The sequence below is a fragment of the Marmota flaviventris genome, chromosome 2 (assembly GCF_047511675.1).
Source record: "Marmota flaviventris isolate mMarFla1 chromosome 2, mMarFla1.hap1, whole genome shotgun sequence".
NCBI classification, from domain to species: Eukaryota; Metazoa; Chordata; class Mammalia; order Rodentia; family Sciuridae; genus Marmota; species Marmota flaviventris.
In genome coordinates this window covers 193959440-193971818 of record NC_092499.1, presented here as the reverse complement: position 1 = coordinate 193971818, position 12379 = coordinate 193959440, and positions in this window count along the sequence as shown.

Genomic DNA, 12379 nt, shown 5'->3' with positions numbered 1-12379 from the left:
CCTGGAACCTGGTGGGTAAAGCCAGGGATGCTGCTGACCTACGATGCTCAGGGGTCTCCTAGAGCATAAAGGCTCTGGTTCAAGTAGGGGACACCTGCCCTACAGCAAGAGTCCAACAAAGTGCACAAGGAAGGGCCACACCACCGGTACAAGGTGTCTCCACGTTGCAAAATGCCCCACCTTCCCAGCCCCTGATCATTGAGTACCAGAGGTGCCCCTCACTGTGGCCATCCCAGAAGGCACCCAAGGACAAAAGTGCAGCTGCAGCAGCCATGGGAGGGAAAAGTGCACAGGACAGGGAGGACCGAGCCAGGGCAAGGGAAGAGGAAGAGCCAACCCAGGACTCTTCAGAGGTCGACAAAGGCCAGCACAACCCACTAGAGTATATGTGGTTCCGCCCATCTGTTGGTGCCGCTGAAATTATTATGAAAATAATTGCATCTCTCCGCCTGGCTCTCCCTCACAGCCGAACACAGCCAGTGACTTTAGATATAGGACTAACATTGTTATTTATTTCTGTCTTATTTTTAACATATTAAGGGGAAGACCACATTCAGCAACAAAGCCTGGTCTAACTACCACTCGAGAGGCCGCGATGCTATTTTTCTTCTTCTTTTTTTTTTAACCATTCATTCCAAACAGAGAGAAAGAAGAACACTAGTTCTCTTATTCTCCCTTTCTTTGTGTTCTAGTTTTGATTTTCTGCTAAGGTCTCATCTTAAGACCTAGAGAAAAACAAGGTTTGTTTCTTGTCTTTTAAGGTAAGCAATCATAGAGGGGGAAAATGAAAAACAAAACACCAGTATATTGCCCCAAAGTGGCCTCAGATTCAGGCCTCCTCTTTGCCATCCTTCTTGTGGTACAGGGCACCGAGCTTGCCAAACGTCCCCCACTGCCATCAGTCCTGGGGGCATAGGAGGGGCTTCTCACATAGAAATAGCCTCCCAGCCAGGCAGAAACAGTGACCTCGGTATCTGAAACTCAAAAGTAGCTGCATTCAGATACCCCTGGGGAAATGCCTCTCAATTACTAATAATGCTGAGGTCCAACCCTTTAAGACATTACTAAACCTTCATGGGAAATACCCGAAGCAATGGTTAAAGAGACCAGAAGGACAACAGACCCGATGGCTTCTCTGTTTCCAAGCTGACAAGTGTCGCCACTGTGACCACCTGCATTGGCATGGTGAGGCTGATGGGGCAAAGGCCTGGCTTAGCCTGGAACCCACGAGTGGACACTCAGGATGTGTCATCGCTGCAACCGGATCCTCTTAGGATCCAAAAGGCCAAAGAAGCTGAGCAGAGAGTCCCAAAAGTCAGTAGTGAAGCAGAAACAAGCTTGCAGCACCAGAACAAGAATCTGGTCCTCAAGTTCACCTGTGAGTGTTGCATAGAGAAGAAAAGAGTTATCAGTCAATCTGGCGAGCGTGAGGCTCAGCCAAGGTCTGTACCCGTGCGGGACTTCTCAGAGTCTAAATGTGCTGCTGTGTGTTATATGACTCCAAGAAGGGGGCCGTAGTGTCATTTTTCTCCTCTTGCTCCTTCTCAGAGCAAACTCTGCCCTAAGAGAAGCCTAGCCATAAAAATCTGGGTGTTGCTCAAATCTGGAGCAGCGTCAAGGAGGTGATCAGTAAACAGGCCCAATAAAGCTTCTGCCTCTTTAATATCCCAGACAGGAAGCAGAAAACAAGGACCATAAACACACCTCATGTAACGTCCTTGGGCAGGGACTTCAGCCTGCCTCACAGCGGAACTCTGGGGTAGCGTCTGGCCACTCTCTCTCTTCGACCCACCTCTTGCCTTCCAATCACATGACCACCCTCCTTGGGGTTTCTAGGCCTGCCAGGGTCCCAACCAGACCAGACGCTGCAAGGGACCTTTGTCCCTGGAATGCACATCAACATCAAATGGTTCCCTCCACTGATAGCAAGCAAGGTGCTCATCTGTGACGTAAGAGACTGAAGTGCACAGGACCCGCCACTGTGGGAAGGCCTGAATTTAAAGCCATCCTGTTTTTTCCTAGCTGTGTGATCCTGGACAAGTCACTTCCCTCTCTGAGACTTTTTATCTCATTTTTTAAATGAATTTGTTTCAAGAGTTAGCAGTCTTATGCTTAAAGGTACCTGGGATTGGGTAGGTATCTAAAAATAGGTTGATAGAACTGGTGTTGTGCTATTCCTTGCTGAAGAATCATTTAAAATGCCCACTGTGATCCTCTTGTGAGCAATTTCTCTACACATGTCAAATCTTGTATGACTTTTATTAATTTGTCTTTATTTTTCTACTAAAAACTTGTAAGCTTTTTTTTTTTTTTTGGTCCAAAAAGACTCCTCATATTTAGATCCAAGATGGTTCTCACTAAAATGAACATTACCACTACTAAATAATAGCATTTAAATAAGGAACTACACTCAGACTGGACTGATGAAAAATCACACTTTCCACTTCCCACATGGTAATCCAACAGCAGAATTTCTGGGAAAATAAATCACCCCATTAGTTTTTAAATAGCATGCCCCCACCATGAAGAAGTCCACAACTTTTGACTCAAGAATTCCAGGCATGGAATTTAGGCCTATAAGAATATACCAACATACTTTTTAAAAGCTTTAAATACAAAGATGTTCATCACAGTGTTATGTATTATTAAATAGTATTGGAAGCAAATTCAGTGTCCAACGTGACAAGAACATTTTAGCAAACTATGATCATGTATGTGATAGAATTCATGCCACTGTTCACTAAGATACTTTCCACGGAGAAAATACACACAGGGGCATTGTAAAACCAGAGCCTACTACCACATTACACCTAGAAGAAACACATGGGGAAAGACAAGACCAGAAAGAAATGTAGCAGAACATACATCCACAAGAGCTTTCCCTGGATAGAGAAATAAGAGGTTAAGTTTTTTAAGATGTTTTATAATGAAAAAAGTCACACATTATATTATTTATTTTTAATTTTAGTAAAATAACACAAAATTTATCATCTTAGCTTTTGGGGGGAGGTGGGGTACTGGGGATTGAACCCAGGTTGTTTTACCACTGAAGTATACCCCAGCTCTTTTTATTTTTTAGGACAGGGTCTTGCTAAATTGCTCAGGCTGGCCTCAAACTTGCAATCCTCCTGCCTCAGCCTCCCAAGTTTCCACCAGTTCATCTTCACCATTTTAGTATATTGACACTGTTGTGCAACCAAAAATATCCATCCCCAAAAATCTTTCACCTTGCAAAATTAAAACTCTGTGCCCACTAAAAAAAAAACTCTCTTTTCCTCTCTCCTCTCCACCCTTATCCCTTGGTAACCACCTATTTCCTGTTTTATGATTTGTCTACTCTAAATACATCAGGTAAGGGATATCATATAGTGCTTATCTTTTTGTGACCGACTTTTCTTTACTTGACATAATATCCTCAAGATTCACCCATGTTGTAAAATGTGTCAGAATTTCCCTTCTTTTGAAGGCAGAGTAATATTCCACGGCATTGATGCACCACACTGTTTATCTATTCGCTCACTGACGCACACTTGGCTGCTTCCACCTTTTGACTAGTGTGAACAATGATGCTATGAACACGGATTTGCAACTATCCCTTTAGTACATAAGTGTTTTCTTTTTTTTTTTTTTTTTAATATTTGAACACTTTTTTTTCCTGAGTGGGCTCCTCTTTTTATGTCCCATCTTCTGGTTCTATGAGACCCTGGCCCAGGTTAACTAGGACTCCACTCTGAACATAATCCAAATGCAGCAGAACCAATGGGCAACTCCACTACCCTGGGGAAATAAGTGCCTGGGCTGTACCTCAGAAAATAATGCATCTTTTTGTTGTTCTGATCCCCATTACAGGACAAATGCCTTAGTCTCCGCTTTCCAGCCTGGACCCCCACACTGAGCCCTTCTTCGGCCCACCGCCCTGCCCGCTGCGGGCACTGAACTCACTGACCTCCTCCTGACACCCTGCACCAAGAAGACTGCCAAAAAAAAAAAAAAAAAAAAATCACCCCGCATCTCTCTCCATCCTCACTAACAATTTGGTAATGAAGTATTGATTTCCACTTCTCCGCTGATGGACGATATTAGATTTTCATTGATAAACTGCATGGGGCTGTCTCGTCTCCACGGTCCCCTTTTCACGGTCACAAGGAAACAAAGTGCCACTGAAGAAAAATAATGACTGGGAACACTGATGCGCTTATTTTGTCAGTTTGTAACAGGAAAGGGAGGGGTAGTCCTCGCCGTCCAACGTCCGAGGGGGCCGCCCGAGATGCGGACACTTGGAAGGCTGCTTTGGGTGGTGATGTCCGTTTCCTATTTATAACCCCTCTGGGAACGTTTGTCTAAAGGAAATGTTTCTGTTCAGTGTAACAATTACGGTTGCACCTGGATTGCCCAGGCCTGCCCCTGCGCTAGGGAGCCATTAATCACTGCAAAGGAGAAGAATTATTAAGTTAAGGCCAGAGCTGGAGCCAAGAAAGCCTCCGAACGATGTTCGTCTTCTGTGAAAGTTGTGCAAATAGTTAGCCTTAGCCGTGCTGCTGCCAAGGACTTTTTCCCATGCAGCGGTAGGCATCTTTATCATGGTCATTATCTGGACTGGTTTAAAACCTAGTTCTGAGCCCGCAGCCCTGTCACTTGAGACCTGCAGATTGGGAGAAGGGGCGAGATGTAGAATCTGAGAAAAAGCAAGAAGATGAGATCATGGCAGGGTGGAAAGTTCAGCAGCGGCCTTTTCTGGTAATCCCTTCTTGCAGGACTGGTTGTTTATGGGCTCTGGAACACAGCTGAGCTTTAGGACCAACAGAAAGCGTGAAATAGGGTGTCCATTTTAAATGTGTTCCTGCAACTTTTTTCATTAAAACTTTAAGGGCCCAATTTTAATTTGTGGAATATTCCCGTTAATAATGAGATCTAATTAAGACATCCATTAAAAGCCCGTTAAAGTTAATTTAACGTAAAAATTCCAATAGAACTGTATTAGATTTTCTCCATTAAATTAACGTTATGGATTTTTAACGGATGTCTTAATTATACGTTATTATTAACGGGAATACTGTATTACACAGATTAAAATCAGGTCCTAAGTCAACTTGGAAAGCTAGGAGCATGTTTTAATATTAAAAGTCTTGCATACCTAGCGTGCAGTTTGGAAGGGGTAGATCTGTTTATTCTATACAATGGAAAGCAACCTATAATAGATGTATCCATCAATGCATTTAAACAATGAATTTTCTTATTCTCAAAGGACAAATAAATATGGATCATGTTGTAAACTGCTACTCAGCTATAGGTGAAATATTAAGCTACTCTAGGCATAACACAAGAAACTAGATGATTCTGAAACAAATGAAATATTATGTGTTGTTGTTTTAATTACCAAGTTTATCAACAACAGCAGCAACTCAACACTGACAAAATGAAGCTAGATATAGCCTCTTCACCATTTCTCATAGAAGCTGCCTGTTGGAATTGTTTTGGAAATTTTGCCATGATCCCTAAATTCAACATGGGATTAAAAAAAAGGGGGGAAAAAACTTCTTATTTACCTCCTAGGGAAAGTGTTGCCCTTATGCCACATATAATAGCAAATTGCTTTTTTTATGGCATGCATAACCTAGATGGGAAAAATATGGCGCTTCAGGGAAGGAGGGAAAAAGTAAATGAAGTTCCAGGAATGTCATTCTGAAGTAATGAGGCATGGACAGAAAATATACCCCTCACATCATCGGATTGAGATGGCAGTCGAAATAGCTTCATTGAAGTGTCAGCACTCATCCATCAATCAATCACCCACAAGGAAAAATAGCAACAGTACAACGGGGCGGCTTTTATGGGATTTACTCATGGGCATAGGGAATAGCGGCTCAAATGTAGTTCTGACATGAAAAGCAAGGTGCTGATATTATTTTTTATGATGGGAGGATCATAAAGTGAATTGAGAACAGCGAGGTCTGTCTTTGCTTAACCTATTCAACCAGAAATGAATGGAACTCAACTGGAAAGGAACAGTCTTCAGATGGGTTAAGATTGAAGGGTGGACTCTGCCGAGCACTGTCCTTCGACAACGAGATTCTATTAAAGGAAAATCAATGCATTAGCATTGGTGTTCCTGAAGCTGTTAAAAATCGCCTGCTTCAACCCAGGGTTGTTAGATAAAGTTAGATCCTACTGCAACCATCCAGAAGCAAATTCGGAGCTCCTGCTCCAGTTAGGGAGAAACAATTGCAATTCTAAACCCTTTGGAAATCGTTTTCTAAGGAAAAAAAATAATAAATCATCTGCTTCCTCATAGAATCTATATGGCAATTTCTCTAGTGGAATGGGGTGGGAGGCAAGAAACAAAAATATTGATAAATTTGGTAAGACTCATGAATCCTCACTTGGCAACCGGGAATGTCACAGCTAAGGGACAGGTGTTAATGTTCTCCTTAGAAAACAAGATCTGGGCTGGCACTGAGATACATTCCGCTCTCAGTATAATTCTAGAGGCCATGTCTGTCTTCATTTGGCAAGCCCTGTGAGGCTTCTAGAAATTTCTTCCTGGAGAGAAGAACTAAATAACATTAATTCAAGAGAATAGTTTTACATGCTTTTGTACCACTTCCTTCCTTTCTCTGAATAATCCTAGTTCAAAAAAGCTGGAGCTTCAGAAGTGGCAGAGAGAATGACATGTGAATACCATTTCTTAAAGCTCTGTCCCAGCACCTCCCCTTGGTATCAGGGACAGTGAGAGATTGCCTTTCCTTCCCTATCCCTCCTTCCAGCTAAGGCCATCAACCAACTGAAAACTGAAATGGCCATTTTAAAAAATCACAAATGTTTGCATCTTAAGTATTTGGCTCCTTTTGTAGCTCAGCAAATCCCACAAATCTATAGTGTGTTAAAAAGCACCAGCAGCACAAAACACAACAGGGAACACAATTTATTCAGCAAATTCACCCCACAGATCTGATCAGGTACCCATTTTGTGCCCAGCTCTGTTCTAGGTGCTAGGAGTTGCCATGGTAGACACTGCACCCAACGACCCCACCCTCCTGTCGCTGAAAGCAACCCATCCAGGCAGCCGACACCAGATGTCTACCTGGGGGCAGAGTCCACATAGGATCAGAATAAGAGTATTTCAGCATAAGGAGTTTTCCCTCTGAAAAGCATTCAGGGAGGAAATAGCTTTAAAATAGGTCAAAGCCTAAAACAGAATATAATCATGGAATACATTGGAGACCCCAGACAGTCCCCACAAAATTTCCTTCAGGCTGTAAATAGATCTCTTAAAACTCACCCCAAAACATGCCGGCTCAGTTGTTTGACGCTTGCATAACTAACATCTTAGGCAAAAGCCTCTGAACTTAGCTGAAATGCAGAAAACAGACAAGTGCAATGACATGTTTAGGGGTAACTGTGTTGAAGCCGTGAGATGTGTGTGAGGAGTGTGTGTGTGTGCACGTGTGACAGACACACACGCGCATACATGTATATGAAAGCCGCTGTTGTTTTCCATGCTTCATGGAGAGTGCAGCAGTGAGAGTCTGTGATTTTCTAAAACTTTCTGCAGTGAATCCAAAGATCACAGGCCCCACGAGGCACCTGCATCCTGTGGCTTTTCTATAACTTCCTGAATTATTTGACTATGTTCAAACCTTCTTTTCTTTTTCATTTTTTTAAGCTTGTCAAGTGTTTTTGCCTTTAAAAAGACATTAAATGTGCCCTTTTCCACATTATTTTCTCATCTCTGCAACAAGAAATGGTAGTGTATAGACAAATGCTAAAATAATAACAATAATAAGGAAATGTATTAAAGGTTTAAACCTACACACGCATACACATATGTAGTTCTACCGAGCAATAAAAGTAGTATCTATTTTGAACGTGCATTAAGCACCAAAAAAAAAAAAAAAAATCAAAGCTGAACTTTCGGTTTATTTTGTTCCCTCTGTGAGATGTTAAAATGCTAATTTCATTTTCTCCCTTCTTCTATGTGGCATTTTTCTCAAAATATCTATGAAATACTTTTAGACAAAGATTGAGCTGGAGAAAGAGATACAAATTTCCATCCCCCCAGACATAGAGATGTGTTTCCATTGTAGGAAAGCATTAAACATTTTGAAACTTGTGAATCATCTTTAGAATTTCAACAGCGGAATTTTACCTCTTCATCCAAAGTAAAAGCCACTTATCTCCTTTGGTTTCCTGTGACAGATTCAGAGGCAGACGCAGATATACAATTTCCAGGCTCTAGTTAATCTTCTTCCAATAGTTACGAACAATGGGCTAACGGGCGTGGGTGTTTCTCCAAAAATTATTCATGCGCAAGGCAGCCCAAAGCTTCAGGGAAAACTAGAAATGTTTTATGGATTAGAATAGGCCTGTTTTAAAATGCTAGTACCAGGTGGAACGCTATTTCTGCAACAGGACTCTGTCCATTTCCTTTGGAAAAATATATTCCAAGTAAAATGGCTATTCCAAGGAGTGACACCCTGGCTTGACAGCGTTTGGCACACAAATGATCTTACCAATAGCCGTACAATTATCATTAAGGCCTTTTACCATACACTCTGTTTAGAAAAGACAGATCAAATGCTAACAGCCCGTTGTATCATGTTTATTTGCTTAAAACAGCTTTTGAAAGTACGAGTAATAACTCTTTCGTGAGAACCCCCCAGGAGAAGTTGCAAATTTTGAAGAAATGCATTGCTTAAAAAAAAAAAAAAAAATCTAAGCACTCCCTTCAACCCTTTCAGAAAATAAATTTAAGTGTGCTCGCTGAATTATCTTGAACCTGAACCCTACACTTGGACATCAGTCCCCAGGCAATGGCTAATATTTACAGAAAGAACAATCATGCGATTATGTCGCAAGTGAAGACTGTGCCTGGTTATATTTTCACTTTCTAAATGACTCATATAACATTCAGAAATTATAAATGTGTATGCATTTTTTAAGTACACAAAATCCCACCAGTCTGCAAAGAAAAAGTAAAACCTACGCCTGTTCTGCATTGAGATAAATACTACAGAAACATTCCAGTCCTGCAATACAATATTTTGGCTTCACAACACGTCAGATATTAAAAGCATGCAACACAAGTCAAAAACAATGACCAAAAAAAAATTGTATTTGGATCAGAGTTTTGAAAGGTCATAACATCCTGGGTTACAATATACTTTTTGGTCTCTGACGCTATCCTTCTAATCCCTTCTAACTTTGATTCCAAACAGCCAAGCACTGTCAGGGAGTCATAAACTTCCAAGCCCCTTTTAAATCAGGAACACAGCCAATCAGAAACAATCTTTATCTGGGCAGCCAGTTCCTGCTCTGCACGGCTTTTGTAACATTTTAGGAAATCTGGCATCAAACTCATTACATTATATATTTGCCCCCTTGCATGAAGTCTAGATTTTGAGTTGTTTCTTTTCAAAAGGGTAGTGGAGAAAATGGGTCAGAGTGAGCTTCAAGAATCACATTCATCCTTGCTCTGAAGGAAAGTGTTTACTTGCCAGAGAAGAAAGGCAAACACATTTTTGTATTAGGAAAGCAGACCAGTCGTTTTCAAAGGAAAATGGCTGTGACCATACTTGTACAATGAACATGTCCGTGCAAGCGCACTAATTTTCTACCACCTGCATGCTGTATATAATACACGCCTGTATACTAGGAAGGAAAATCGGGCTGTTTTCCCTGTGTACCATGCAGCTTGGATGGCTGGGAACATAAGCCTGCGTGCATTTTTATACTGTACATATTTGTATATACTAACGATATCGCCATGTATGAACACAGATTTTGTTCTATCTGCTTGTTTCTGTTTCTTACCAAACTGGTCCACAATGGGATTCTTTTGTATCGAAAAAATATGCTTGTGATTTTTTTTCCTGATCATTCTCTTTCGATAGCTTATGAAAGAATTAGATCTGCGTTTACAAAGAAATGATAAGAACCATGTATGTCCGTCTGCATGAGTCCTGTCCAATTGCTGGATCTAGGGAGGAACCAACGTCCTAATTCAGAGTTTTCCTTTCAAGGCATGCTTTACCCCGTGGGAAAACTGCAAACTCATCCATGTAGAATTTTCCTCTTTGTATTTTATCTAATAGTGCCTGAAAATTTTTTTAATGTCTTCTTAGAGGAAGAATTCATAATTGTCAAAATTTGAAACATTAGCTTAATTTTGTTTTTATGACCTCGCGATTCTTCTCCTTATTTATTCGGTTGCTGTTGTAATGGGGCCCCAGGCCATTCCTGACATCGATGTGTTCTTCTTCTGCATTAAGGATGTTTTTAAAATTACAGAGATTATTGAGCCAACAGGCTGTTTTAATCAAAACCATGTTTCACTTGTTTTTGATGATTATAAATTGTCCTTGCAATGAAAAAGAAAAAAAAAAAAAACTTTTCTGCTAGGAAGATTATACCACCCTGTGGCCAAACAGATTCATCACAGATGGGTGTCTATGCCCACTTCTCCGGGATCTGGAACATTCTTCCCCTGGCTGGCCACAGTTTCTTGCACTCCCCATCATCCTGTCATTAGTTCTCAACGCAGTCACTGTTTGCAAATTTCCAAAGGCCTTTTGCCATCTTGTCACTGCCCAAAGACAACAACCCTGCTGGAAGTGGTGTCTTTCCAACCTCAAAGAACGAAGGGATCTTTAGAAAAGGGGATCCTTCTTTCATCCCAGAGTGCCTCCAGCTTGTCATCCCTCCTAATTAGATACAATTTGGTCTTAATATCCCATATAACCTCAATCAGATCAAAAGCAACACTGGGACCCGCCCCTTGCTGAATAAAAAACGAGTCTGAGAGCACTTAACGGTGTGAGCTTGTGCGAGATACTGCAGCCCCAGAATCGTCTGTAGCAGGAGAGGGATTCTCATACAGTTTTATCACTAGGAATAAATTCTGATGGTGGAGATGGAGAAAACCCTTAAATTATATCACAAAAGCCATTATTTTTTACACCTAAAGAGTTTTTTTTTTTTAAGGAAAATCATTCTACTTTGAGAACTGTAATTAAAGCCCTAAATAATAGATACTACTTCTTTTAGCTATTGTGAAAAAATAACAATACACTCTCCAAGGTTGTATGGACCCCCTCATTTCCATCAGAAAGGTTTCTATATTATATTTTTAAACATGATAACTCTTTCCTTTGTGGTGAAAAAAAAAGTGTTGTTGTGTTTTTGTTTTGGTTTTGTTTTTGTTTTTGTTTTTTTTCCATTCAGCAGTTATTGGAAATAGACTGTTCCCATCTGAAACCTTATTATAATTTGCACCAGGAAACCCAACTGCCGACACTGAGGAGCTGGGTGTGTTCAATTATGACTTTGCTGGAGGCTGTCCCTCGTTGGATGCTGCAGATGTTGAACACCTTTCTGAAACCCAGCGGATCTGACACCGCTGAGACGCCCCTCCACACCATTAGCTTGGCGAACGGCTTCCTTCCTTCCCATCAATAGCGACTTCCGCTTTGGCCCTTCGAAGAAAAGGAAAATTAAAGGAGAGAAGGAAAAAACAAAAAAAACAAAACAGATGCACTTAAAACATGAAAAGAATTATTTATATGATAAAAATATATTTAGATTTTCAAAGCACAAGACTGAATAGAAGTGCTCTTTTTAAGCTTTCTGGAGATGTTACTGTTAAATGTCTTTCTACATCAGGCTTAATAAATCTGTAATGACATTTGATGGATTGATTTCTGCCTATGTGTGTTTTTTAAAGATGGCAATAGAAGAGAGAGGTGAGGGAGAAGGAGAAGAGAAGGGGAGGTGAAGCAGCACCCCAGGGAGCCCAGGGGTTGGGGGGTCCCATGGCCTCTGATGAATGGACCTGCTGACCACCTCCAGCATCTCCTGGCCTCCACCGGATTTTCCCTTCTTACAGATGCCAGCCCCCTTGCCCGTCTTCCCAGCTGCCTTTGCACACGCTCACATCTGGCCAGCTGGTGCCTGAGTAATTTATGATGTCATCTCAACAGAGGCAGGAGCGGCTGTCTCACAAATTCAAGGCTGCAAGACAGAGGCCAGGCGTGATGGAGATGGCCCGGCCTTCCCCACCTCAGAGCGATGGCCCTGCTTCCTTCTCAGTTTCCCTGTGTGCTCCCCTCCATTTCCTTTAATGGCCTGGGAGAATTGGACCATGCCTCACACACGAGCTGCCCAAGCAGACACTGATGCCCCACCAGAAATGATTTGTGGTCTGCTCACAGCCAGCTCACAGCTCCCGTGTCGCGTGGCTGCATCAGACCCGGGCTTGTTAAATTATGACGGCTGCAGTGTCACCTGTTAGCTCTGCTTGGCTGCCGTGGCTCCATGTCTGACCATAACATATGACAGTCCAGGCTAGAGAAAGCAAGGCAGGTGAGGACAGGGGAGGTGGCAG